We start from the raw sequence: 6,826 nt of genomic DNA, 5'->3' as shown, positions 1-6,826 counted from the left end.
GGAATCAAAGATTCCCGGGTCGCAGGACCATAATAACACCTATGTTCCGTCCCGACATTGATTCCCACACTGGACGGGATTTACATAGATAATTTTGACCCAAGCACTAGGTGAAAACCTTGATAGCTCTCAAAGATGGAGAGCACCTAGTACATGGGCTTCAATTTCTTAGACCTATCTTAAGGCCTCCGGTTATCACCCTAATCAGGGCATACGAGTAATAGTTCGAGCTTCCTTCATTAAGCCTCAAACTATCGTGAATGAATTGATTGACTAAGGATACAAATCGCTAGCTACCTCTACTCCCCACGGTTACAGACCAATCTCGGTTGTCTGGCATACACCTGGGCCAATTTTCAAGGCTAGCTATCCTGCAAAATGTGGTCACTATCCTAGTCTAAATGCGTCTATCAACGCTGACCTCTACTCTAGAGTCTAACTACTGATTTCTGCTACAAGAGTGATGAACTTCAGATACAGTTGAATACAAATCACTTGCTACCTTTACTCCCTACGATGCCAGCACGATCTCGGTCGTCTGGAAAATCTGGGCTACTCTTCAAGGCAAACTGTACAGTTCAATCTACTTTTTTCATTACAAACACACCGCCTATCAGCTGTCTTGCTCCGGTAGGAAAAGTGGGGGAATTGTTGGGCCAATGGGAAAGGGGATATTCACATATGAAACACAATGGCTTTATATTATTGTTCGATGGGTGGCGAGATTGTTCAATGGAGATCCTCGGATGACGTTCACTCGACGGGATTGAAGGTCCACTAACAGAGTGACGAAGTGCTGTACTCAGACTCGGCACTTCCCAGGTCCTCTTGCTCTTGTGCACGGCTTCCTGGGTTTCCTACTCCCATATGATCATGATCTCTGTCCTTCGAAACAGTTCCCACTTCTTGGCACCACAACAATGGCAAAATCCCAGCATTTAGCAATGGCAGGTGTTTCCTCCTTGGAGAGGTTCAAAAACTCTGATTTCTCTCCTCGAGCTCCAAATTGAGGCTTCTTTCCTCGATGAAGGAAGCTCGAACTATTACTCGTATGCCCTGATTAGGGTGATAACCGGAGGCCTTAAGTTAGGTCTAAGAAATTGAAGCCCATGTCCTAGGTGCTCTCCATCTCAGAGAGCTATCAAGGTTTTCACCTAGTGCTTGGGTCAAAATTATCTATGTAAATCCCGTCCAGTGTGGGAATCAATGTCGGGACGGAACATGGAGTCTTGTTTTGCTTGTTGTAAGACCACACACCAGACTCAACAAAATCTATGATAAGGGGCATGTAACTTACTACATCTTATGAAAGGACATTACTGATTACTGAATGTAAGGATCAGTAGTTGTCTCACAAGATGTGTTTTTTCGCTTTTCCGCTCAAGCCTCTTTTGGAGGAGATTTGTTTGTGTTTTACCTAGAATTGAGACCTGCTTTTCTTCCTCGCAATAGGTCTTAAAGACGATTTTATTTTATTTTTGGTCAAAAATTGCTGATAATCCAAATGAAAATGCCATTACGAACTTATTCAGCGAGACAACTTTGGCAATCCTCGAATGATTCAGTGTGGATCTCGACCACTCTCTGTGGCGCAAAAAATCACTGTACCATCGAATTAGAATGCTCTGCAATAGTGTGGGCAATTCAAAAATATGACTACTTACCTCTGCGGCCTTCAAGGCTTCAAAGTCATCACCAATCATCATCCACTTCTTGGGATTTTTGAAAAGCTTTTGTCATCAGTCACGACTCTGAACGAAGAAAAATATTAATCAGTTGAGTGACACAACAAGATTACCCATGAATTGGTGATGGCCCAAATGATTATCGGGCTCCCAACTTTATGAAAAAACTCGTTTTGTGACGGGCAATCCAATTCCTTTTTTTATCGAATCTCCTACTTTTGAATTAATCAAATGTTTCTTGTATCATCACATCCCAGACTTTGATTTCAGACATTGAAGTCATTGAAAATTACTCCAATAGCCTCCCAAATTTGTGTTGACATCATCAGAAAGTTGATACAATGTAGTGAAGCAGAGCTTCGGAAACTATTAAAATAATATTTTGTTTTTGTTTCGCATAGCCTTATATTTCGATTTGTCTGGATGGGGAATAAACAAATTTGAAAATCCAAATGTGGAGAAGCCACATAAGTATGACAATGATATCTTGTCCCTCTCTCAATTTTAGCCAAGTGTCAAAAAGTAAGATTTGGATTTTACACCTTTCACAGATGTTCACCGAGGGCTAAAAGCGATTAGTTGCGGGCTTCCTTAACACTACAACTGGGAATGGTATCCCCACCACTTCAAGACGAAAAAAGTGTGCACTGGTGGTGCGGTTATTGAATGTTGATGTATTGCAATACAGCTCCTGAGCTAGTACGTGACCACGTCAAATAGGAAGTATCGAAAGGCTAAATCGGTCGTTATATCAAATGGGACGAGGGGGGCTTCACAAGGCGCCATTCCAGGGCTTTGGACACTCTCCAACTGATTGCTGACCAATTGGACCCAATTGTAGGGCTCCATCGCTTGCGATCCGTAAAGGACGAACGCTTTGAGTCCTTGAAAAAAGGGAAAGATTATGAAATAAGGTATGGGGACGTTTAGGCAAGCTCTGGTGTAATGTTACGGTGTTAAAGGTGGAGAGAAGAACTTATAACAATGTATATATTCTACCGAGTAAAGAGGATAAGACACGTATGTATAGACTAGAGTGTTCTCCCGTGTATCTCGCCTCAGTCCGTCAGCTGAGCTCTGGCACCAATACCTGGGGATCGGGAAGACTGATCCATTACATCTCCCCCCTTGGAGATTTCAATTCGAAGGGAAACGAATTGGAGCTCTTCTTTTGCGGTGAGATCGACGTATTGTAGCATTATCATTGAAAGGCGAAGGTAAACCATTGGAGGAAGAAAGGGAAGAACCCTGAGTAGCGGGAAGTATTGTGATCGTGTTGAAATATGTTTTAAAAATCGCCGATTGCGATGTATAATTTTTCCATTGAGCAAGATGGCATAGGAGTGTCACCATCGTGTCTGTTTAGAATAGTACCTCCAGGCTGCCATCTTTTTGAAATGGGATATTGAATTCTGACATGGGTACCTTGGAGGAGTTCGGATAAAGGCCGAGTATGTTTGTCTTGATGGGAGTTTTGGCGGTTCCGGTTGCAGAGCGTTTCACGTTAGCTTGTTCGATATCGCACAGTCTATTCAAATCTAAGGTAGGAATTTGTGTGTGGAAGATTCTTCGGAACATTCTGAAAGCGGGAGATGCTCCATCGGGGCTGGGGTGTTCCGGAGAAGGGAGGGCTTCCAGGACCTGAGAGTTCAGATTTTGGGCTCCCAGTCGGGACATTGTGTCCTTTAATGTTCGAACAGTGCGTTCGGCAAGGCCTTGGATTTGGGATTATATGGTGAGCTCGGACGCCAGTCGATGTTCCATTTACAAAGAAAATCACGGAAATTTGAGGAAGAAAATTGTGGTCCATTATCCGATCGAATGACAGAGGAGGTCCTAATAATGAGAATATCTTCAAGAGAGCCATACTGACTTGGCTGGACTTTGGGCGTGTGACCAATGATAGACAAAAGGATATCCAGTTGAACGATCAACAACAGCCAGGAAGTGATTTCCACCAACTTCGTACAAGTCTATATAAAGTTCATCCATCGGATTTTGAGGAATGTTGTCGCCGATGGAAGATTCCAAATGGTTGAGATGGTCGCGTTTGTTGACAAGTTGAGCAATTGTCTACCATGTTCTTGATTTCTGAATTCAGTCCAGGCCAGAAAATGGACTGACAAGCAAGTCGACTGGTGACATCAATGTCTTGATGTCCCTCGTGTAAACGGCGAAGAATCTCTGGACGGAGTGAAGTGGGGACGAGGGCTTTGTGGCCATGGTAAAGAAGACCATCATTGATCGTAAAACTAGACCAAATATTTTTATAGGGATTAATAGGGGTTCCATTGATTACCGCATCTAAAAGAAATTGATAGTCCGGATCATTGGTAGCAGAAGTCCTCATATTGTTCAAAAGAGGATCGCCTTGTTGGTTACCAGAAATGAATAAACTTTTCGAAAGTTCATGCATTTGAAAGTCCTCTTTGCATGGGTCGTCGACTGGGGCTCTGGATAGGGCATCTGCCAGAAGATGATTGGAACCCTTTCGCCACTTGACTTGAAAGTCGTACGAGGTGAGTTTGGATAAATAATTTTGGGGACGATTATTTTCAACATTAATAATGGATTTTTCGTTGAAAATTGGAATGAGAGGGCGGTGGTCCGTAATGACGACGAAGTGTTTCCCGCCCAAGAATCGTCGACATTTCTGAACAGACCAAAGGATTGCTAGAGCTTCCAATTCGACCATGGCATAACGTGTTTCGGAGTCTTGGAGAAATCGCGATCCACATTGGATGAGGCAAGTTTGACCATTTGGGGTCTTTTGGACTAGGGCAAAACCAAGGCCTTTGCGAGAAGCATCCGTGTAAAGAATGGTGTCTCGATGTGGGTCGAATTGGGCGAGGTTTGGTGGAGAGGCTAAGGCAATCTTTACGTATGAAAAAGCCAGTTCGTGATCTTGAGTTCATGTAAAGTTAGAACCGGATTTCAAAAGATCTCTCAGAAGGTTTGCTGCGGTGGCGATAGATGTTGAGAATTGGCCAAGTTGATTTACCAGTCCAAGGAAACTTCTCAATTCTGTTATAGAAGTCGGGGTTGAGAAATTAGCAATGGCTTTCACTTTTGAAGGGTCTGCTGTGTGTTTGCCCGGCTTTATAAGATATCCGGCAAATGACACTTCAGATTTCGCCCAAACACACTTTGCCTTGTTCAACGTGATTCCATATTCACGGCATCGGATGAGTACTTGCCGGACATGGTCCATATATAGGTTCGTTTGTTCGCTGGTACCAGTGTCAGTGTCAGAGATGCAAGTGGAGCTTCAAATACGTTTTTGAGAAGCTGATCCTTCCTTTGTAGAGCTGTGTGAAGAAAGGTCAACTTCTTCAAAACTTTCAAAGATTGCATTTTATTGTTTATTGTGTGTGCCACTCAGACCTCCCAAAGGATGGAAGAAGAGTATTGGCGAGGAACATAGAATAAAATAATATATAGAATTTAAATGAAGTGCAGGCTGAAGCGTCATCAAGTTATTACCTAGTCTGGCAGTATTTCAAAAAATCTTGGGAAAAAAGGTGGTTCATTTGCCTGGAAAACTCAGCAAAAGAGAGACCTTCCCACATGTGAGTAGTAGGAGATTCCATGTAGGACAAGTTCGGACGAAAAACGAATTTCTTCCGGTGTACGTTTTCACATGAGGGAGCCGCAACAATCTCTGACCTGCCCCTCTAGTTACCGAGGTGTTGTTGGAGTTAGCACCACCCAGTTTGGACTTTTGAACCCAACTAGGCCGGCTGGCCTCAATATAATATTGCCGGAACAGACATAAGTCGAATCTCAGTCTTCTGAGCTCAAGACTGTCTAGGGACAGATGACTCGGTCGATCCTCGTAAGGCACATTCTTGTACCCACACAGTGATTTCGTAAACCATATCTGTACCCTTTCAATGACGCTGATACTCTTGACGAGACCAGGATTTTCCATACCTGAGTGGCGTACTCAAGAACCGGTCTAACATAGGTGGAAAACGCTTTTGCTAATATTATTGGATCTCGGGTCGCGAACCGTCTTCGTATCATACCAGACAATTGATTAGCGTTTCCAGATATCTGAAGACAATGCGAGTGGAATCGCATCAGCCTGTCGACGTAAATTCCCAAATCCTTCATAACATTGACATTGTCCAATTGAATGTTGCCCAACTGGTAATGGGGGACCACAGTAGAATTCCCACATCGCATTACTTTACACTTCGAAGTCTGAAATTCCATTCGGTTCTCGAGTGCCCACCCCAACGCACGGTCTAGGTCTGCTTGAAGTTCGATCGTGTCGTCTTTGATTGTAATCTTCCGAAATAATTTTGTATCGTCAGCAAAGTGCAACATCGGAGACCTAATCTTTTGGCCAAGATCGTTGATGAAAATGTTGAATAGGACTGGACCCAGAACGCTCCCTTGGGGCACCCCCGAATCCACACTTGACCAACCAGAACAGTGCCCGTTTATTTTCACTCTTTGTCGCCGGCCTGTGAGCCACGACTTGATCCACTCCCCTAGAAGACCCCCAACACCAGCATTGCCGAGCTTTCTGCAGAGTAGTAAGTGATCAACCTTGTCGAATGCTTTCGAGAAGTCGAGATATATCACATCAACTGGGAGGCTCTCTTCGAGAGCATCAGTCACGTAACTTTGGAATGTCAAATGATTGGAAACGCATGATCTGCCAGGTCTAAAGCCATGCTGAGCAGAATTTATCCACTGCCGTGCTTCTAGGGAACGCACTACAACATTTTTTACGACCGTTTCCATCAATTTACATGCCACACTAGTTAGGGAGATAGGCCTGTAATTGCTTGGACTTTTTGATGAACCACCCTTAAACAACGGGATGACGTTGGCTAATGTCCAATCTCTTGGCGTACTACCAGACGTCATGCACATCGTATACACAATGACCAAGGGACGTGCGACGGATAATCCCAGCTCGCGGTAAACTCTTGGCGGGATGCCGTCAAGGCCGGGGGTGGCGGAGGGCTTCAGCTTGGCTATGGCCTCTATAGCATCGTTGACAAAGAAGTTGACAGTGGATAATTCGCATTTTTGTTCAAATGTAGGCCACACTATTTTGTCATTTGGAGAATTAAAAACTGATCGAAATTGCTCGTTTAGAAGATTAACCATTACGCTTTCATCGG

Source organism: Tigriopus californicus, chromosome 8 (assembly GCF_007210705.1).
Source record: "Tigriopus californicus strain San Diego chromosome 8, Tcal_SD_v2.1, whole genome shotgun sequence".
Classification (NCBI taxonomy): domain Eukaryota; kingdom Metazoa; phylum Arthropoda; class Copepoda; order Harpacticoida; family Harpacticidae; genus Tigriopus; species Tigriopus californicus.
Note: the sequence above shows the minus strand (reverse complement) of the source record.